The 23321-nt window shown below is 44.1% G+C and overlaps 1 protein-coding gene and 1 non-coding gene across 3 annotated transcripts in view; both read right to left on the reverse strand.

The window, feature by feature from the left end:
• LOC126203583 (fatty acid-binding protein, muscle-like) overlaps positions 1-23321 on the reverse strand; it is a 176171-nt gene that overhangs the window by 68008 nt on the left and 84842 nt on the right. The window lies entirely within an intron of this gene.
• Trnas-cga (transfer RNA serine (anticodon CGA)) lies at positions 10702-10775 on the reverse strand. Its single transcript has one exon. It is a non-coding gene; the product is annotated as a tRNA-Ser (tRNA).

Below are 23321 nucleotides of genomic sequence, written 5' to 3' on the forward strand. Positions count from 1 at the left end.
AATCGTTTAAACCACTCAAACACTTGTGTTCGCGATAAACAATCATCGCCGTACACTTGTTGTAACATTACAAACGTTTCACTTGCAGATTTTCCTAGTTTGAAACAAAATTTGATGTTAACACGCTGTTCTTTCTGTACACTCAACATTTTCCGACGCACAGACAAAACGTCAACTACTTAAAACAGACGCCACGGGCAGACTGAGTGCAGGAGGCAGATGAAACTCGAGCAGTAGGCGGAGCGAGAGTCACGTGACAGGCCACACGACTTTCAGCCTTATTGCATTCGTTTTATTGTTTCACCAGTACTAGTCCGGTTTTTTTCTAGCCACACCTCGTACACCTCCCGCCGGAAGTTAGAGTCCTTCCTGGGGCATGGGCGTGTGTGTTGCTCTCAGAATAAGTTAGTTTAAGTAGTGTGTAAGTCTAGGGACCGATGACCTCAGCAGTTGGGTCCCTTAGGAATTCACACACATTTGAAAATTTCAACTCATATACAACCGTATCTACAAGGCTATAGAAAAAATAACAGCGTAATTTCAGTCAGTTATCCGTAGTAAACGTACAAGTTGCGCGTAGGTTTCACACACAGACGACGGTTTTCAAAGAGGACTGAGCACATCAGTGGCATTCGTAGACTTAACAGCTGCCTGCGATATTATTTGGTGGAATGGACTTATTCTGAAGCTGAAGAAAGTGATACCATGCCTTCAGTTTACAACACTTCCAAAGACTACTCAGTGATTGGTAGAAATCATGTTCACAAAGCATTGAAAATCAAGACCCGACTACCCCAAGGTTCAGTTCTAGCACTATTAGTATCCAATATTTACACTGCCGATGTGCTATAGACACTGAGAAAAAAAGTCGGATAAACTGACGATTTCGCCATAGCGGTGCAAAATAAATCTCTTGAAGAAGGGTAAGGACTTTGACGGATGATCTTAAGGCACTTAAATAATGCAGAAGATGGTGTTTGTGTGCGAATGCATATAAAACTAAAGTAAGTTCTCTCGCCTCAATAAACTGCTGAAGGTGTTATTTAACAAATAGAGAGTGGAATACAACTGCCACAGTAAATATTGTTTTGGTTAGAAACTAGCGACATGAAATAATATTATTAGAAAATTGACTGGTAGCTATTGAGGTGCACATCCACCCACGCTGGCAACAGGACTCACGTCAATAGTCTTCACAATTGCTGACTACTGTGCTCTGGTCTGGCGCAATACCAACAAGTAGACGTGCAGATCGACAAAACCATGCGGCTAATCTACTGTACATTAAGGTCTTCTCCAATACCGTGGCTCTCCAAATGGTTCAAATGGCTCTGAGCACTATGGGACTCAACTGCTGAGGTCATTAGTCCCCTAGAACTTAGAACTAGTTAAACCTAACTAACCTAAGGACATCACACACATCCATGCCCGAGGCAGGATTCGAACCTGCGACCGTAGCGGACTCGCGGCTCCAGACTGCAGCGCCAGAACCGCGCGGCCACTTCGGCCGGACCGTGGCTCTCCATCGACAGTAACATAGCTCCACCAAAGCTCAAGCGAAAAGAAACAACTATTAAAGAAAGGGAAAAATACTATGGGTAGACGACGCAAAAAATATACCCGTTCAAGATGCAGTAACGATTTTACGAAATATGCGCATGAAATCATGGAAGCCAATGTGGAGCAACAGGTATATGAGATGACAGAACACCTTTATTCTAATATACACATGGATAAAGGACTGGAAGAACTCAGTTAGTATTCATCACCCCATAACGGATCCCTCGAAAGCACTGCAAGGTTTCTGCTTCCCAAGTAAAGACTGGTCTAGACTCGACTGTAGCCGAAAGGGCAAAACAAGTTGTGATACCATGCTTTATTAATGGAGACTCGTGGACAGCCCATGTTGGGACTGTGGAGCACGTGAACATATTCTGGAGCTTTTCATAAAAGCGTGCCCTATCAGAAAATGTAGTAGATCAGCTGGTGACTTTATTGAAGCCATATCTCATGCTATGATGTGGATACGGACATCGATATGTAGTCAACAACTAACTCTGTGTAATTTCGATTTGTATACGTGCTGCTGCCATGTACCACACAATAAATAGATGTTGTTGTTGTTATTGTGGTCTTCAGTCCTGAGACTGGTTTTATGCAGCTCTCCATGCTACGCTATCCTGTGCAAGCTTCTTTATCTCCCAATACTTACTGCATCCTACATCCTTCTGAATCTGCTTAGTGTATTCATCTCTTGGTCTCCCTCTACGATTTTTACCCTCCACGCTGCCCTCCAATGCTAAATTTGTGATCCCTTGATGCCTCAGAACATGTCCTACCAACCGGTCCCTTCTTCTTGTCAAGTTGTGCAACAAACTCCTCTTCTCCCCAGTTCTATTCAATACCTCCTCATTAGTTATGCGATCTACCCATCTAATCTTCAGCATTCTTCTGTAGCACCACATTTCGAAAGCTTCTATTCTCTTCTTGTCCAAACTATTTATCGTCCATGTTTCACTTCCAGACATGGCTACACTCCATACAAATAATTTCAGAAATGACTTCCTGAAACTTAAATCTATACTCGATGTTAACAAATTTATCTTCTTCAGAAACGCTTTCCTTGCCATTACCAGTCTACATTTTATATCTTTTCTACTTCGACCATCATCAGTTATTTTGCTCCCCAAATAAATAGATAAATAAATAAATAAAATGTCAGCTGCGTCAGGGTTCTAAAAGCTTCCAGTAGCGTTGTATTTTCAGCTCGTAATGTGTTTTCTCTGATTATCACCCGACTTCAAAAACGACGATTAATGTATAGAAAGTCAGTCGCAGGGCTCTTAAAATTATCCTTCCTGATAGCAGATTAGCTTGTAAAACCGACACTCATTGTCATTTTAGTAATTATTCTATTGGCAACACACTTATCAGATAGTATCTGTAGATATCACTGTAGATATCAGGAAAATTATTTCGCCGTACGGCTCATAGTTCAGGAAATAGGAAGTCATAGACTTTGAAATTCGTGAAAAGCTTGTTTTTCTTTAAACTGCAACGCAAATTACCCAGAGTGCGAGTATATCCATACAGTGTTTCATAAGAGAGTATTTAGCGATTTATAACTAACATTAAGCATAGTTTCAATCCTTTTCTAAAGTTTTTCTCACTTACTTGCTTTACGTCAAATATGTCACATTAACTCGTTTGTAGAACAACACTCTGCCACAGTGTGCAGAAGACATTACAAATTGACAGGTAACACCAGGATCGACACACAGATAGAGGAGTCGAAGGTAGCTCTATTTTAGCACTTAAGGAAGGATGCCAAAGTTCATGCAGTCCCCGGCCTTGATCCCTCTGCAAGTTGTGTACTCCAGGTAGCGAACGATATCTGAGAATCTGTGGAACAGGCCGTTATTTGTAAAGCTGTTATGGAGACAGAGTTGTTGTCAAGGATGTTATCGCACAGATAAGGCAGCAGCCGGCTGAAGCAGCGGTCTGGTGACTCACCTGCTCCTGAAAGCTGAAGCCGGCTGCTGAAAGGCGAGCGGATTACTGCGCCAGCTTCCTGCAGTGCCAGACACCACACCACCTGTCCTGCAGCTGTGCGGCTGTGTTGCTGCGTCAGCAAGTAGAGAGTATCGAGCTCCGGCTCACCACACAGGCATGTGCTCGCGAGGCAGCTTTTGCAAAAACAAAGGGGGCGTGCACTCGGGGTGTGCTACGTAAGCGGCACTTACTCGAGGAAACTGGCCGAAGAATGCCACAGTTTTCTTTCGGCATTGCATTCTTGTAGGTCCACCCGTCCCGCCAGGAGGAATACGATCCAAGAGGAGAGAACACTTCTGCCGGTCGTATTTGGCACTGTCACCACGTGACGTAAGATAGCGATTTTTTTAGAACTGCGCATGGGAATGTGGAGCATTGTGCAGGCAGTTGTGAGATGAGCAATTCGACGCACAGAGAGACATCACTAGCTGACGGTGTAACAGACTCAGGACGAACTTCGGCTGCTCACTTCGCCTGACCCTCTCTGAAGCAGCGTGGTGAGCACATCTGTCATGTGAAGGATCTGGTTCGAATCCCGCGCTGTCAGAGAATTTTCCTTGGTGGAAGGACTTGAAATACATTCACTCAGTCTCCTGACGAAAACCGAGAATCTATCCGAGTGGCACGTGGTGTCTTAGAGGTCTCAGAAATTGGCACACCTATACATGATCTTTATAATCTTGGACATTAGCAACTGCTTCTTTTTACAAAAGACCTTCTAACCATGCCCTGTCGTCAGCTCTAGGGGCTAGCGTTGCTGTGTCCGGGTCACGGGGAACAGGGTTCAATTCCCGGGATTTTCTCTGCCCGGGGACTAGGTGTTTGTGTTGTCTTCATCATTTCATCATCGCCATAATTTGTGAGACAGGCCAGATTGGATAGTGAACAGAAAATGGACTGTGTAAAAGTTGGGACTCTTACAGGCGCTGATGACCGCGCACTTGAGCGCCTCACAAACCAGACAACATCATCTAACCATGTCCTCTCGTTGCTCCTCCGTCTTACGTGCACCTATCGAGTTTACCTATTCTACTTCCCAAGAATCAAAATGTATACACCTTTCCCTTGAAAATCGGGTCCCAGTTCCGGATTAGAGTCGAGAAGCATTAAGTGCAATGCTCATTACAGCACAATTCTCTAATCACATAAGATGAGAGAGTGAAATGCTCGTTCTTTTCACTGAATTCTTAATATAGCAGATCGCTGAGATTGGCGTCTGTGCGCAACGACAACGCCATCACAGTGAGAACAACAAACATAGGTCTGCACCAGATTATATATATATTATTAGTGGGTCGCCTAACCGTGGAAAAGTTGTGTGTAACCCCGTGCCTCTCCAAATCACCATATGTAATATGATGACACGACGGACGTAAGTAATGCCTGGCCCTCAGGGCCTCATCGCGGAGTTTGTAAAGAAATAAATAAATAAACAAAAATCTCGCCTCGATACCGTGCAGCTCTGAGATTCTCTGTCCGGTACAGAAGAAACCCGACAATGTAAATAAATAATCATTCCGTTAACAGATAAACGATAAGAAGACAGTTGGGCTGCACGTCTCCGTAACCGAAATTTTCGTAAAGGTTTGGAAATTGTCTCCCAATGAGCTCTTAGCTTACTGATAAAAACATGTCGCCTTGTCGAGCGAGTCAGTTTCATATTGTATCGAGCGGATGGACGTGTACGGGAATGGAGACAACCTCATGAATCCATGGACGCTGCAGGTCATTTACATCTACAAGCCACCTAATGATGTGTGGCGGAGGGTACTTTCGGTACTGCTATCTGATCCCTCCAACCCCGTTCCACTCGCGAATAGTGCTTGCGAAGAATGATTGTCGGTAAGCGTCTGTACTGGCTCTAATTTCTCGAATTTTCTCCTCGTGCTCAATACGCGAGATGTATGTGGGGGAAAGTAATATGTTGTCTAAGTCGTCCTGGAAAGTGCTGTCCCGAAATTTCAGTAGTAAATTTCTCCTTGATGCACAACTTCTCTCTTGTGACGTCTGCCAGTGGAGTTTGTTTAGCATATCCGTTACGCTCTCTCGCCAGCTAAATTATCCCGTGACGAAACACGCCGCTCTTCGTTGAATATTCTCTATCTCCTCTATCAGTCCTACCTGATAGGCCTGATAGGGATCCCAGATACATGAACAATACTCAAGAATCGGGCGAACAAATGCCTTATAACCCACTTCTTTCGTGGATGAGTTACATTTCCTTAAGACTCTTCCGGTGAATCTGAGTCTTGTGTCTGCTTTTCCCACTATTTGGAGAGTTACTCCTAGATATTTTACGGCAGACGCTGCCTCCAGCTGTTTGTCATCAATAGTGTAACTGTTCAAGCTGTTGGAGGCACTGTAATGTTGTGGGTCATGAGCAGTTCGAGTGATACGAGACTCCTGATACGTCTAGATACGACATGTACGTAAGCATCCTGTCTGATCATCTGCATCCATTCATGTCCATTGTGCACTCCGACGGACTTGGGCGAATCCAGCAGAACAATGCGACGCCCAACATGTCCAGAATTGCTACAGAGTGGCTCCAGGAACACTCTTCTGGGTTTAAACACTTCCGATGGTCACCAAAGTCCCCAGACATGAATATTATTGAGCGTATCTGAGATGCCATGCAACGCGCTGGTCAGAACAGACCTCCAATTCCTCGTACTCTTAAGGATTTATGGACACCCCTGCATGATTCACAGTGTCAGATCTGTCCAGCACTGCTTCAGAATTTAGTCGATCCATGCCACGCTGAGTTGCGGCACTCCCGAGTGCTCGCGGACCCATACACTATATTAGCCAGGTGTACCAGTTTCTTTGGGTCTTGAGTGTATGATCAATCTAAAACTAATCACAATCATGAATCGAAAACATAACTGCGTCGTTTCATGATTCGAGGGGCAGCAACTGATAAAAAAAATGGGGCCCCCCGGGGTCCCAAGGTCGCGATGGCGGCGTCACTGTCCCGCCGAGATAATTTGTCCTTTTAGGACAATTATCTGAGCAAGCACCCACGCCAGCAAAAGGTTGGCACGTGTAAAAGTTGTCATTTTGGAGTGACAGACATGTGAGTATTGAGAGTCCAGAACAACTAATCGCAGAAATTCCATAATTTTTCCGCACCTTCGCTACTTCAGTACTACTAAGCAGATAGCCTCTATAAGCACACTGAGGAATGATTGTATAGCGTCCATCGGGAGTGGAAAATTACTTTCAAATGAAGTCGTATTTCGGAGTTTTTTATGGCACTACAAATTTCTAGCAGCAATTGGAAATATAATCCAGTGATATCGCCTTTTCTACAATCAAAGGACGCTGGGAGATAAGTGAATAATGTTATGAATAACAAATGCTCATTTTAGGATGGTCAGTTACACGTCTGAGGCAAGCAAGATAATGTCTAACATTGTTGTTCATTCGTAGTGTCTTCAGAACAAAATTTTAACCCTTATGTTACCACCGCATAAATGTCTGAACGTTTTCCGAATGTAACCATATCATTTGACAACTTTTTGAATGCCTGTATATTTATTTTTATGGTTATCTGCTAGATCGAATAATGAAATTCATAGATTCTTTTGCAAGCAATTAATATGGCCATGTACAAGCTGCTAAGAAATGGTTCAAATTGATTTTATCCACAGTGGATGCTGTCGAAATCCGTGACTGTTCCTTTATAGGGTATAGAAAAGTATCCGCCACCAGTCACAATCAAAGGTTATTTATTTGTCACACGATCGGTTTCGGGATTGCGCCCATCCTCAGGTATTTATACATGTATAAACACCTGAGGATGGGCGCAAGCCCGAAACCGGTCGTGTGATAAATAAATAACCTTTTATTGTGACGACTGGTAGCGGATACTTTTCTACACCCTGGTTCAAATGGCCCTGAGCACTACGGGACTTAACTTCTGAGGTCATCAGTGCCCTAGAACTTAGAACTACTTAAACCTAACTAACCTAGGAACATCACACACATCCATACCCTAGGCAGGATTCGAACCTGCGACAGTAGCGGTCGCGCGGTTCCAGACTGCGGCGCCTTGAACCGCTCGGCCACTCCGGGCGGCCTTCCTCCCACAACTCCATGCACTTCTTGTGGAGTGCAGAAATGACAGACTGCAAGGGAATATGACACTGGACCACATCCTGCTCTCTGCAGGCCTCCTTGGCAGCCCGATCGGCCTGTTCAGTGCCCCATATTCCTACATGACCAGGCACCCAGCAGAAGGACACCTTCTTACCCCACCGTTGGAGCAACTACAGTTGGTCCTATATCAGCTGGACCATCTCCTCAGTTGAGTACAGATTCTGCAATGACTGTAAGGCACTAAGAGAATGGAGAAATCGATTGCCCCGAACCTGATTCATCTGCTCCAGTGCCTTCAGGAACGCGTAGAGCTCCACTGCGAAAATGGTATATTCATCAGGGAGGCGAATCCGGGTAACATGATCAGGGAACACTACAGAACAGCCAAGTAAATTCTCCTGTTTGGAGCCATCAGTGTAAACGACGGTAAAACCGTGATGCGCATCTAAATTGTTAAAATACTGAGATTGTAATGTAAAATCTGGTGTACTATCTTTCCTAAAATTAGTCAAATCGGAAATAAATCTGGGTCTCCGGAGGAGCCAAAGTGTAAATCTGCTCCAACCGCGACGGAAAACATGAAGACCAGCCATATCCATCGCAGAGAGGCAATCCTGTGCGCGAATCCGGCAGGCAAGATAATGTTTAAAATTGTTTTGTTCATTCGTAGTGTCTCCAGAACAAAATTTTAACCCTTATGTTACCCCTGCATAAGTGTCTGAACGTGTTCCGGATATAACCATATCACTTGACATCTTTTTGAATGCGTGGTTTTTGTAATTTATTTTCACAAAAAAGTGGATATTTATTTTTATGGTTATCTGCTAGACTGAATAAGAAATGCGTAGCTCCTTTTGTGAGCAATTAATATGGCCAGCTACAAACTGCCAAGAAATTGTTAAAAATTAGCAGGTTGTGACATTATTGTCACGGTATCGCTACGTGATACTGATTCATTTTTGCCACTATTTTGTGGTTATTTTCACTTAAAGTGTACTGGACACATAAGCCAGGAGACAGGTGTTCTCCAGTTTTTTGCACCATTCAAATGTATATAAATCATTTTGCAATTGGTTCTGATCTGATTGTGGTGTCACTGCCAGACACCACACTTGCTAGGTGGTAGCTTAAATCGGCCGCGGTCCATTAGTACATGTCGGACCCGCGTGTCGCCACTGTGTGATCGCAGACCGAGCGCCACCACACGGCAGGTCTCGAGAGACGTACGAGAACTCGCCCCAGTTGTACGACTACGTTGCTAGCGACTATACTGACGAAGCCCTTGCTCTGATTTGGCGAGAGACAGTTAGAATAGCCTTCAGCTAAGTTAATGGCTACGACTTAGCAAGGCGCCAATTGTCACAGTGCATGTATCTTACGAGTCTCATTTGTATAGTCAAGAGAGATGTATCACAAGGATTGATTAAAAGTTAAGTATATTCAAAAAGTTCGTATTTTCTTTATAGTATTCAATACGTATCCTGTTCCAGACTTCAAGCCATCCTGCTGTAGCTTAGCGCGTGCCTTTCGGCTTCCTTCTCAGTGTGGCGTAGCGAGCTTGTTACGCCACAACACTGATGATTTTAATAAACGGTATATGACATCACTATCTGCAAAAAGTCTAAGAGGGCTCCTCGGGTTATCTACTGAATCGTTTATGTAGATTAGGAGCAGCAGAGGGTCTATAACACTTCCTTTGGGTACGTCGGATATCACTTCTCTTTTACTCGACGATTTTTCCGTGGATTACTACATACTGTGACCTTTATGAGAGGAAATCTCGGATCTAGCCGCACAGCTACGGTGATACTCCACAGGCACGCAGTTTGGTTAGACGCGACTTGCGAGGAACAGTGTCTAAAACCTCCTGGAAATGGAGAAACATGGAATCAATTTGAGATCTCCTGTCGACATCACTCACTGCTTTGGAAAATAAGAAGACAGTTCCCTTTCACCATAACGAGACTTTCTGAACTTGTTACGACTGTGAGCCAATAGACCGTCACCTGACGCAGTTGTTGGCAAGCTCTTGGAAAAGGAAGGCATTGTCTTTGACTGGGATTTCCGAGGAAGCACCAAATTCGCCGAGCTGTCCGGGAGAACATAAGCTGTTGTGGGAACACAGTGCTGGGACGCCGGTGCCGGACACCGCAGTAGTCGGGCGCTGACGGAGACACGCACGCAGAAGCGGCCCCAGGCAGAGCGAGCGGTACGTACAGTGCACTTGCTCGCTTCCCAGAAGCGCGGCCATTATCCACTTGGCGGGTGGACGCCAGTTGGCGGCGGCGCAGCGTAGCGCAAAGGCAGAGCGGAAGCGGCCGGGACGCCGTCTCGCCCACACGCGCTCCGCCGCAGCGACACACAGGCTACCCCCACACGCGTCGCAGGTGCGCGTCGATACGTGTCGCCGCAGACTCGAGTACAATTTACCATGTGCGCTGCGTTCGCCATTGGCTGTTCCTAAAATCCGAGACTTGTGGTTTAGTGTTAGCGAACTTAACCGTGGTCTTACTACAGTGGTTTCCATGCTGGGGAAGGCTGAAACATACCCAACATCGACCGGAACCAACCTAGACCTCGCGCTGCGCTACATATCAGTCTGTCACCACAACCACCATTTCAGGATGGAGGAGGGGGAGGGGGTGGTATATCACACTCTGGCCAAACGTTTACGTGCTGGCTTAAGCTGTCGCCAGCACATCAGTCGGAAAAGATGAAGCGAAGATCGATTAGTAGGCGCTGGATCAAGCGCGCCAGAGACACACCCGCAAGCAACACGCCGCCAACGCCCTATCGATAGCAAGTACTTAGGCTGCCGCCGCTGATGGGACTCAATGACTGACTCCCAGTTTGGTGTCTGTCAATATCTTCGCAGAGTGGGCCAAGTTCACGTCACATGCTACGCGACAATACATAGCGACCAGAGTAGCGATTATAGCGGGGCAAGCAGTGAGACTAAAATAGCAAGATTACCGATATTTACAATGAGATTTTCACTCTGCAGCGGAGTGTGCGCTGATATGAAACTCCCTGGCAGATTGAAACTGTGTGCCAGACCGAGACTCGAACTCGGGACCTTTGCCTTTCGCGGGCAAGTGCTCTACCAACTGAGCTACCCAGCACCTCGTCTCCTAACTTACAAACTTAACAGAAGCTCTCCTGCGAACCTTGCAGAACTAGCACTCCTGAAAGAAAGGATGTTGCGGAGACATGGCTTAGCCACTGCCTGGGGGATGTTTCCAGAATGAGATTTTCACTCTGCAGCGGAGTGTGCGCTAATATGAAACTTCCTGGCAGATTAAAACTGTGTGACGGACCGAGACTCGAACTCGGGACCTTTCCCTTTCGCGGGCAATAGCTCTACCAACTGAGTGACCCAAGCACGACTCACGCCCCGTCCTCACAGCTTTACTTCTGCCAGTACCTCGTCTCCTACCTTCCAAACTTAACAGAAGCTCTCCTGCGAACCTTGCAGAACTAGCATGGCTAAGCCATGTCTCCGCAATATCCTTTCTTTCAGGAGTGCTAGTTCTGCAAGGTTCGCAGGAGAGCTTCTAAGTTTGGAAGGTAGGAGACGAGGTACTGGCAGAATTAAAGCTGTGAGGACGGGGGGTGAGTCGTGCTTGGGTAGCTCAGTTGGTAGAGCACTAACCCGCAAAAGGCAAAGGTCCCTAGTTCGAGTCTCGGTCAAGCACACAGTTTTAATCTGCCAGGAAGTTCCATTACCGATATTGTCTGCAAGAGGACTATTTCTGAAGACCTTGTGCTCTACAACATGGACTCTATTCCAGTTACGTAAATGTTCATGTAAATATAGAACCGTATTAATCCACGTGTGTATTTGTGTTGTAAAAAGAGGAGACCACCCACCCGCAACATCATCTCCTTAGCTTCCTTGCAATATAATATTCTACAGTTTACATACTGTGTATTCTTTCCGTTTCGTGATCAACTACTAAATAACATCGAAAGCTAACTCGAAGATAAAATCTGCAGCAGTTTATTTATCCCCCCAACGTCAAATTTTCCAACAGTTTACCACAAAAAACACAACTAAAAGGTGCGTTTGGGACGGATTTTTAATGCGGTGTATGTTAGCTTTGCTGCATGTTTAATGTTCTTGTTAACTTCATTTAGAAATTTCAAAGGGAATGTTTTGTGCGCTCGAACTGCGGCGTTCATGAGTTCGCGTGACGAAACAGTGATGTTTCAATGACGCCACAGATCTTGTGCTGTGGTTGGCTGACATGAGCAACCTCAGCAATCGCCATTTGTTGTATACATGCTTGTGTATTACGAAAATATGCATTTTAAATGGTAAAGCGCACACAAGCAGTCAGCTGCATTGTACATTGTTGTTGTTGTGGTCTTCAGTCCTGAGACTGGTTTGATGCAACTCTCCATGCTACTCTATCCTGTGCAAGCTTCTTCATCTGCCAGTACCTACTGCAACCTACATCCTTCTGAATCTGCTCAGTGTATGCATCTCTTGGTCTCCCCCTACGATTTTTACCCTCCACGCTGCCCTCCAATACTAAATTGGTGATCCCTTGATGCCTCAAAACATGTCCTACCAACCGATCCCTTCTTCTGGTCAAGTTGTGCCACAAACTCCTCTTCTCCCCAATCCTATTCAGTACCTCCTTATTAGTTATGTGATCCACCCATCTAATCTTCAGCATTCTTCTGTAGCACCACATTTCGAAAGCTTCTATTCTCTTCTTGTCCAAACTATTTATCGTCCATGTTTCACTTCCATACATGGCTACACTCCATACAAATACTTTCAGAAAAGACTTCCTGACACTTAAATCTATACTCGATGTTAACAAATTTCTCTTCTTCAGAAACGCTTTCCTTGCCATTGCCAGTCTACATTTTATATCCTCTCTACTTCGACCATCATCAGTTATTTTGCTCCCCAAATAGCAAAACTCCTTTACTACTTTAAGTGTCTCATTTCCTAATCTAATACCCTCAACATCACCCGACTTAATTCGACTACATTCCATTATCCTCGTTTTGCTTTTGTTGATGTTCATCTTATATCCTCCCTTCAAGACACCATCCATTCCGTTCAACTGCTCTTCCAAGTCCTTTGCTGTCTCTGACAGAATTACAATGTCATCGGCGAACCTCAAAGTTTTTATTTCTTCTCCATGGATTTTAATACCTACTCCGAATTTTTCTTTTGTTTCCTTTACTGCTTGCTCAATATACAGATTGAATAACATCAGGGAGAGGCTACAACCCTGTCTTACTCCCTTCCCAACCACTGCTTCCCTTTCATGTCCCTCGACTCTTATAACTGCCATCTGGTTTCTGTACAAATTGTAAATCGCCTTTCGCTCCCTGTATTTTACCCCTGCCACCTTTAGAATTTGAAAGAGAGTATTCCAGTCAACATTGTCAAAAGCTTTCTCTAAGTCTACTAATGCTAGAAACGTAGGTTTGCCTTTCCTTAATCTTTCTTCTAAGATAAGTCGTAAGGTCAGTATTGTCTCGCGTCGGCTTCTACTAGTTTATCCATTCGTCTGTAAAGAATTCGTGTTAGTATTTTGCAGCTGTGGCTTATTAAACTGATTGTTCGGTAATTGTCACATCTGTCAACACCTGCTTTCTTTGGGATTGGAATTATTATATTCTTCTTGAAGTCTGAGGGTATTTCGCCTGTTTGATACATCTTGCTCACCAGATGGTAGAGTTTTGTCAGGACTGGCTCTCCCAAGGCCGTCAGTAGTTCCAACGGAATGTTGTCTTCTCCGGGGGCCTTGTTTACCCTTGTACCCTTGCCCGGATTTACACAGATTTTGCTCTTAATTCATATTTACATCGGATATTGGTTCACCAAGCTCCTTCGTTTTCGTCCTGTACGCATGTTCCAAAATTTTACCTCTTAAATTGCGCATTGAAATCATATTGTGTTCTTTTCGAACTCATAGTGTGCTGCTGTTATTCACAAGACAGTAAAACTCACTAAACTCAGGCATAATGCACCCACAAAAAGAAACTAAAGTAACGGGACATATTTCGCACAAGGAGTATATTTCGGGCGCTCTCTCCTGTAATCAATAGCGAAACACGCTAGGTGGTGATTCTTACGTTACCGGATTCCAGTGCACTCCGGCAAGAAATTTGCAAACTTATTTCAACGGTGGATAGCCAATGACAGAAACAAAAAATTGTCTAAAACACTATCAAAGCAGTAATATCAAATGTCGATTAATGATGCATCGAAGCATAACATAGATATACAGAGACAGGGATTCGATAGCGAAGTTTCAGCAACTCTGTTCATTTCCATTTGATGTAAGCAGTGGGACGTGATAGTTATGTGCGGGTTGCTAGGACACCCTTAGGCTGAAACACCAGAGCCTTCGGGACGCCCATAAGTGTTGTACTCCGAGGAAGGCACGATCCCAAACCTCTGCTGCATAGAGCAGAGCGGCATTTCAAGGCGCAGCCTTGAGGGTTGCTACTGCCTGTTAGCAAAACATCGCGTGGTATCACGCATCAACAGTTCCAGAAACGTTCACCAGTATTATTTATATTTAGGTGACAAATATGAGAAATGCGTTCTGATGATTTAAATTCTGTAATGTGTATTGAGAAATTTATTTTAGTATTTATCTCTGGGCAGCTCCACCTCAGAGCCTTTAATTAGTAGCCGCACCTGCTAGAGAGTATACAAATTGGAAACTCGGCTGCAATCCATGTTCCAAAATTTAGTGCGCATTCACGAAGTCTGCCATATTGAAAGCGAGTGTCTGAAGGCAAAGGCGAACGGATACATTGTGTTTATTTGAATAATGGTGCACTTAGCTGTTGGGCTTACCGACAGCCGGCCGGTGTGGTCGAGCGGTTCTAGGCCCTTCAGTCCGGAACCGCGCGACCGCTACGGTCGCAGGTTCGAATCCTGCCTCGGGCATGGATGTGTGTGATATTCTTAGGTTAGTTAGATTTAAGTAGTTCTAAGTTCTAGGGGACTGATGACCTCAGATGTTAAGTCCCATAGCCATTTGAACCATTTGCTTACCGAAACAGCGTTTTCTGATGTACTATTAAAGTTAGAAATATAAATGAGTAGTAGTAAGAGAAAAGACCACACGGGAAACTAAGGAGCGGTTCCCTACAATGTGGCTGATAGTGGTACTTGGGAAAAATGAGTTTTCCGCTTTTCTTGCTGTAAACAATAAAACCTCATTAAATCGTAAAAAAAATACTGCATGTAAATGAAGCAAAGCTACAACAATTACTGGAGTTCGTTTTTGGATAGAAATTCTCCTTCTCCTTTAAAAAATTAAAAATGACTTACTTCGTATTTCCGCATTTTTTTCACTACTGTATATAATACCTCTCATTCGATTCTGAGGAAATCAACTGAGGCACAAAATTGATTTCTTTTGTAGCTTATAGTTTTCCATCACAGCTCGAAAGTGAAGTATCTATTTATTTCGCTACTGGTAATAGTTGTTTTGATACTCAGTTTCTAAGTCCTCTGCAGCATAAAAGTTGAAAGGTTTGCATTCATAGAATTATCGCTGGCTACTTTACCTTTGGTTCATTCTAGGTGATTTGTTGATGTGCTCTAGATCTAGCTAACATATCGAAATTGTTTTTAAAGTTCAAAGGAAAGCCATATCTCACCACAGTATAGAGAATATAGAAGTTAAAGTATTTTATTTGAGCGCCTTGGCACCGAGCGCGCTTTCTGTATCTCAGTCGTGAACCGTTCATCCAAGTAGACGCACGTTTCTCAGATTAATGACTGCGATTCATTGTTGCACTTACTGCTGAAAGAAAATGATGATGAGAAAGACTTCCGCCTGCCGTTGTGACCGAGCGGTTCTTGACGCTTCAGCCCGGAACCGAGCGACTGCTACGGTCGCAGGTTCGAATCCTGCCTCGGGCATGGATGTGTGTGATGTCCTTAGGTTAGTTAGGTTTAAGTAGTTCTATGTTCTACGGGACTTCAGATGTTAAGTCCTATAGTGCTCAGAGCCATTTGAACCATTTTGAAAGACTTCCACACAAACAGTTACATACAAGAGAAGCAGAAAAACATCTCATATTTAGGACAAAGCTTCACAGGAGTTCATTTGTGACACTTATCAGTATTTATGAATTGTGATTTATTGGAAGTTGCGTACCAGTTGGGGGAGGGTGATGATGATGATGATGATGATGATGTTGGTTTGTGGGGCGCTCAACATCGTGGTTCGCAGCGCCCGTACAAGCTCCAAATCTTTCCATTTACAATCTCGGCACTTCGCGAATGATGATGAGAGACTGAGAAGAACACAAACACGCAGTCTCCGGGCGGAGAAAAGCCCCGACCCCACCGGGAATCGAACCCGGGGCCTCGTGATACAGAGATAGAGACAACAACGCTAGCCACTAGACCACGAGCTGCGGACGAGGGGTGGCGTGAGCCACTAATCTCAACGAAGTTTTTGGGAAACGACCCCCGTTGTGTTGAGTACAGGATTTAACACGTACATGACATTTATTGTAATGATTATTGCTACAACTGATAACAAAAAGAGCTTTTAGTTTACATTCATTGTTGAGTTATAGCGATTGCTATGACTGAATGTGTAGCAACCAAGTCACCCTGAGTCAACGGGTAAACAGTGTGGTGAGCGGAAGCTTATATTTCCGTGCCACAGTCATACAATGAAAAACAATGAAAGTGACAGATGACGAAATAAGAAATTTGCTTGCGAATCCAGACAACGAATTTAGTGGGGAACTGTCCGAAATTTAAAAAGTGATAGTCGTGGAACTTCCAGATCAAGTGGTTTCTGACAACAACGAGTCGGATGATATTTATTACTGCTCACATATATTATTGAGTGTATTAGGATGTCTATCTCGGTAGATGTGTGTTAGGGGTGCTGGCCTCCGGTTCTGTTTTCATATTTTACAGATATTGAAGTAACAAAAATGCGACCGAGTCCGGAGGTACATATTGATCACGTTGACAGTGAAATGGTGACCCCAGCAGGTATGATATGGAAGACAGAGCGTTAGATAAATCAAGTGCGGAGGGCTTCTGTTAAGATAACGAGAGCTGCAAAAGGAACTAAGCCCGGGGATAAAAGCTGGTACACCAGGTAAGGTTTTCTCATGCACTTTGACGATAACATCTATGATAATATCGTGATGTATACCAACCAGAAGCTAGGCATCTTCGGGAATCATCTGAAGATAGTTTCGTGGGAAATTGAAACGCTTTTGAAAGGGAAGAAATGGTGTCAGCAGTTTCAATTCTGTTGAGCTGTGTAGTCAGTGGACAGGACAAGAGCAGTTTACGTGACATATTTGGTAACGAAAATTTCCGATGTACCGAGCTTCACTTTTGGAGCATAAAATGAGGCTCTTACCAAACTGCCTGCGTTTTGATGACGCTCCAACTTGAACAGCTCGAAGACAGGCCGATAGGTTTGCTCCTATCGGCGGTACGTGGAACATAACAATATGTTTCCTGAGTTTTACCATCCTAGTGAGTCAGCTACGGTGGAGGAAGAATTTGTGACCTTCCATGGGCAATGCCCATTCAGGCTGTATATTCCAACAAAACCAGGAAAACGTGGCGTAGAAGTGAGCCTGTTATGTGACTCAGATACGAAATACTGCTTCATGAGACATGAGACCGATGACCTAGCTGTTTGGTCCCCTCCCCCAAATCAACTCAACCCAACCCTGGACAGAAATCTCACAACTGTTCTACTAGCGTCTGATCTTTCGAATAACTACAGTCCTTACTATTCAGAGTGACAAACTCCATGTACCTAGAGAACTCCGCGCTGCTTCTGTGAAAAAAGCTACACAGGGAAAGGTTCGGTTTGCCCTTAGTGATAATGCCACTTTAGCCAGCTACATGTCTAATAAAGGAAAGGTCGTTACAGTGACGTCAACCCAACATCACGACATGGGTGTGACGGAAGAGAAGTCACACATAATCTTATTACACAAATGTACAAGATCTGGACTGGATACATTCGACAAGTGTGTAAAAAGTACAGCTGCCGTCGAGCAACGAGGCGATGGCCAATAGTGGCGTTTTTCAGCTTGGTTGACATTGTAGCATACAAATCGCATATTGAATTTCAAGATAACAGAAGGAATGAGCAAAGAACTGTCCCACAAAGAGTTCTGGGAGAAAGCAGTACCAGCAACCTCAACATGAAAAGACGCGCTCAAAATGCTGTAGGCCTACACTCAAAATAGTCAATAGCATTATTAACTTTTGTGTATGATTGTAATGAGCATCGAGGTGCTGTAAGCAGAGGAAACATCATTACAGAGCCATGAGGAAAAGCAACACGTACACGAGTGCATAATCTGCCGAAGAGAGAACGCTGGTACTTATTTGCCAGGAGCAAAAAGCACAAGAACATAAAAGCTTGCACTTCTTGCAAGTAGTGTATCTGTCCTGCACACACAAAGAAAGAAGAATTAGTTTGCATTGTGAATTGTTCTGAGTGTGAATCTCAGCAGCCCTTGTAATGATGAAATTAATATGAATAAATGTAAAAGCATTATTCATAATTAATTTAAACTTCTTTCTGCGGATTTTTTATAAAAAAAAGACCCAGTAATCCTTTCCCACTATGAATTATCAAAATTTTAATCTTCTATTCTACCAGCATTACGGAAATACTTAAGCTATAATGTTTATCCTACGGCGAGATAAATGGTTGTGGGGTCAGTCGCTGATGCCCCGCCCTCCCCCTCCTCTCCCCCCCCCCCCAACAGGTGTTGGACAATGCAATAAAGAGCATTGGTATGCAACTGTTCTAATGAAATGCCGTGTGGCTAAGGCCTCCCGTCGGGGACCGTTCGCCTGGTTCAAGTCTTTCGAGTTGACGCCACTTCGGCGATTTGCGTGTCGATGGGGTGAAAGGATGATGATAAGGACAACACAACACCACTCCCTGAGCAGAGAAAATCTCCAACACAGCCGGGAATCGAACCTGGGCCGTTAGGTATACCATTCCATCGCGCTGACCACTCAGCTACCAGGAACGGACATGCAAGTGTTCAAGGAAATGATTCATATTACATAACATGTTGGTCTGACCTTATAGATCTGGACCTAATTCAAAACATGTGCACCAATTCCATTTTAAAGCAGTCTGTTGTCTTCATTTAAAGTGTCCCCTATGTGTTACTTTTAGGCTGAAAACATGAATGACGATTCCAGCACTATTACAACACAAACGCCTGTCGAGGGTCCCATAACAGCTCTTTGTGTTGGAAGTCAAGCTGATTTATCAGCTCAAAGTCCCAGGAAAGAAAAATTAATAAGTAAAATAAACTTGTAGCAAGGAAAAACCTCATATTTACAAGACAAAGTAGCTTCATTGTCATCTGAAGATAAAAGCAGTCCTAGTTCACAGCTTGGACATGTGAACAGAATGAATTTAAAACATTTTGTGACAAGTTTTTTTACTAAATATTTATCTCATCTTGTTCCATTAGCGCTTCCATTGATAAAAGATTTTATTTAGTCGGTTGGATTACTTTCGTTCCATAAGAATGGACATTTCGAGCCGTAGTAGTAAGCAGCTATCGTTTCGCTTTTAATCAGTTTCAGTAAGGCGTCGAGAGGATGGCTTGACTTCATGAAAATCAAAAGAGCCACCCTCTGCATCCCTTTCTGTATACTCTCTATTCCGCGGTCCTACGCTAAGTCCTAATCCCGTCCTCACACGGGACGTGTTTCTTGTCGTGACGCAGCCAGACGTGGTTTTCGCCGTAGTTGGAGCGCAGTTACAATCGAGTATCTGCACCACAGGGAACATAACGTGTCTCTCATCGTGTAACGCGACCTCAGCATTCCCCAGCGGCAACTATCGATTGCATCTGGCTCGCAAATCACACAATTTGTTTCCGAAAATCGACGCGCACACAAAAACTGACACTCGCAAAATTGCTACGTTGGCTCTATTAAAACGTATATTTCCCCCTTCCCCATATTCTAGGCAAACTTTTTTTTCTGTAGTGTACAAAATAAAAATTCAATATTCATCAACATTATACGAGGCAAAAGGAAAGTTTCATTTCATGTCAGTAAAAACATCACCTTTTAAAACTTCTGTTACAAATAGTACGATACAGATTTACTTTCACGCTATTTCATCATTCTCAGGTTTTAGTGGAACGCTAAGATCATTCTTTTTTGATCACTGCTTCCATTGTCGGGACTGCCGGTCTCATGGCAAATAGTGTGTTAGCAAACCGAGAGATTGCCGTACCGAATCCCGGTCAGAAGATGGAATTTTTTAGTCTCGCTTGAAGCTAGCCTTCCTCTCTCAGTTATGTGAAAATTGACAAGACCGGCACGTGGTTCGCATTCGCATTTAGTTGGTTTACTGGGATAGATTAGGGATACGCATGTCATCGCAGTCGCGTCCAATTGAAAGAGTGCACCAAGCAGTTTAAGACACACGAAATTATTACCGCCTTCATTCAGTTGCATAAAGTGTTCCCTAACGTATTTCTACGTGTGAATTCGAGAAAATATTGTTTTTGTCAGTACCGTTTCTTTACTTGCATGTGTGGATGAACAGACATTAATGACGATTGACACCCGATCGAAATTAATTCGAAATAAACTCGCTGAATGTGAATATCTTGGAATCAAATGTTTTAGGTATAGATATACCGCTTTTCTCCGTCAAAAAACGGAAATAACACAAAGCAAATATCGTTTCCACAGCATTTAAATAATTACGAGCTACATCACTTCGGGGATCCATGAGCGCCTTCCGGACTGCCAAGCAGAAAACGATAGTACGACGGGTGTCGATTTTTCGTAGACCCGTTCTCGCTGACGCTGGAATACCGAATCAAGCTACGAGCATTAAGTGATGAATTTAGAGGACTGTTGAATAGGTATATGGACAGTGTGACATAAGGAAGTTTGGGTCGGTCCGGGAGGCGTGCACGGATAGCCGAAGTGGTTAAGGTGATATTTCGCGGTCAGCGGGAAATTCGAGTTCGAGTCGCAATCTGGCACCAACTTTCATATGTCACTAAAGGATGGTATACCTATATCCGTCACAGTTGACGCCAGGATATTCGCATTCAGCGAATTTATTTCGAATTAATACGCTTTCTCATAAAATAATATTTGTTGTTGGCCAAACCATTATGACCCGACGAGACTCTTTTTGGAAAAAATGAAATAAAAGCTGAAAACATTTTCTGGGTTTCTTCCTCTAGAAGAAATTTACAGCCTACTGTAATTGTGGTCTCGTCCAATCAGCAACGCTCGTCGATGCCACAGACGTTAGTGACCTCTCGCTCCGTAACAACGAATGGGAGAGGATTAAGAAGACACGCCCTCTCTTTCACCACCACAGCGCCCTCGCACTGAGGTCAATAAAATGGCTCTGAGCACTATGGGACTTAACATCTATCGTCATCAGTCCCCTAGAACTTAGAACTACTTAAACCTAACTAACCTAAGGACAGCACACAACACCCAGCCATCACGAGGCAGAGAAAATCCCTGACCCCGCTGAGGTCAATATTCAACCGAGTATGGAAGTGCTGTGCACCAGTTCGTGACTTCAGCTGAAGCAGTCAACAGCATCGTGTAGGACTAAGAGTTATCCAAGCCGCAGACGGAAATATACTTTGGTAAATGTTGAACATTGGGCATCAAGAGAACAGTTTGTTAATTAGTGTATCAAGTGATGCTTCAACAGTCAATGACAGCTGAAAATTATTAAGCGCTCCTATGGCAAAGGATTGTTTCAAGTTAAGTAAATCTTTTTTATTCATTCTGTAATGAAGTGGACTAATACACCGAAGAGCCAAAGAAACTGGTACACCTGCCTAATATCGTGCAGGGCCTCCACGAGCACGCAGAAGTGCCGCAACACGACGTGGAATGGACTCGACTAATGCCTGAAGTAGTGTTGGAGGCTATCAACACAATGAATCCTGCACAGCTATCCATAAATCCATATGAGGGTGTAGAGCTCCTTTCTGAGCAGCACGTTGCAAGGCATCACAGATATGCTCTTTAATGTTCATGTCAGGGGAGTTTGGTGGCCAGCGAAAGTGTTTGAACTCAGAAGAATGTTCCTGGAGCCACTCTGTAACTATTCTGGACGTGTGGGGTGTCGCATTGTCCTGCTGGAACTGCCAAAGTCCGTCGGAATGCACAATGGGCATGAATGAATGCAGGTGATCAGACAGGATGCTTACGTGCGTGTCACTTAGTGTGTCCGCCCCCGGTAGCTGAATGGTCAGCGCGACAGAATGTCAATCCTAAGGGCCCGGGTTCGATTCCCGCCTGGCTAGGAGATTTTATCCGCACAGGGACTGGGTGTTATGTTGTCCTAATCATCATCATTTCATCCCCATCGACGCGCAAGTCGCAGAAGTGGCGTCAAATCGAAAGACTTGCACCCGGCGAATGGTCTACCCGACGGGAGGCCCTAGTCACACGACATACTACTACTACTACTACTACTACTACTACTACTACTACTTGTTAGAGTCGTATCTAGAGGTATAAGGGGTCCCATATCACTTCAATTGCACAGGCCCCACACCATTACAGAGCTTCCAACAGTCCCTAGCTGACATGCAGGGTCCATGAATTCATTAAGTTGTCTCCATACCGGTATACGTCTATCTACTCGATACAATTTGAAAAGAGACTCGTCCGACCAGGCAACATGTTTCCAGTCATCAACAGTCCACTGTCAGTGTTGAAAGGCCCGGGCGAGGCGTGAAGCTTTGTGTCGTGCCTTCATCAAGGGTACACGAGTGGGCCTTCTGCTCCAAAAGCCCATATCGATGATATTTCGTTGAGGGGTTCGCACAATGACACTTGCTGATGGCCCAGCATTGAAATTAGCAGCAATTTGCTGAAGGGTTGCAATTCTGTCACATTGAAAGACTCTGTTCAGTCGTCGTTGGTCCCGTTCTTCTACGATCTTTTTCCGGCCGCAGCGATGTCGGAGATTTGACCCTTTTAGCGGATTCCTAATACGGTACACTCGTGAAATAGTCGTGCGGGAAAATCCCCACTTCATCACTACCTCTGAGATGCTGTGTCCAATCGCTCGAGCGTCGACTATAACACCACGTTCATACTCACTTAAATCTTGATAACCTGCCATTGTAGCAGCAGTAACCGATTTACCAACTGCGACAGACACTTGTTGTCTTATATAGGCGTTGCCAACCGCAGTGCCGTATTCCGCATGTTTACATATCTCCATATTTGATTATGCAAACGTATACCAGTTTCTTTGGCGCTTCAGTGTATTTCCTATGCTGTAGTTCCAATGAGACATCTCACTGAGCAATCAAAGAACCCACAGTTATAACCACACGATCGTAGTTTCGTCTGGTCATAACAATTATAACACAAAAAAATCTGAAAATTATCAAAGAACAAGAAGTTAGACCATAAAGGGTTTGGTTTTTTATTGTGTTTTTATGAACATATTTTGAGCGATCAAATAAATGTTGATATTTCGAAATGTTTGTATGATACATTCACTCTTCTTTCGGATCAGCTCTGTGTATAGAGTTCACCATATGACCCTTGTCAAGAACAATGCTTACCAATTTTGGTTTCGCCATTAATGAACACTGCGGTAGTTGTTCTTTAAGGCTCATTGAATAAACAGACT

The sequence above is a fragment of the Schistocerca nitens genome, chromosome 9, assembly GCF_023898315.1.
Source record: "Schistocerca nitens isolate TAMUIC-IGC-003100 chromosome 9, iqSchNite1.1, whole genome shotgun sequence".
Taxonomy (NCBI): Eukaryota; Metazoa; Arthropoda; class Insecta; order Orthoptera; family Acrididae; genus Schistocerca; species Schistocerca nitens.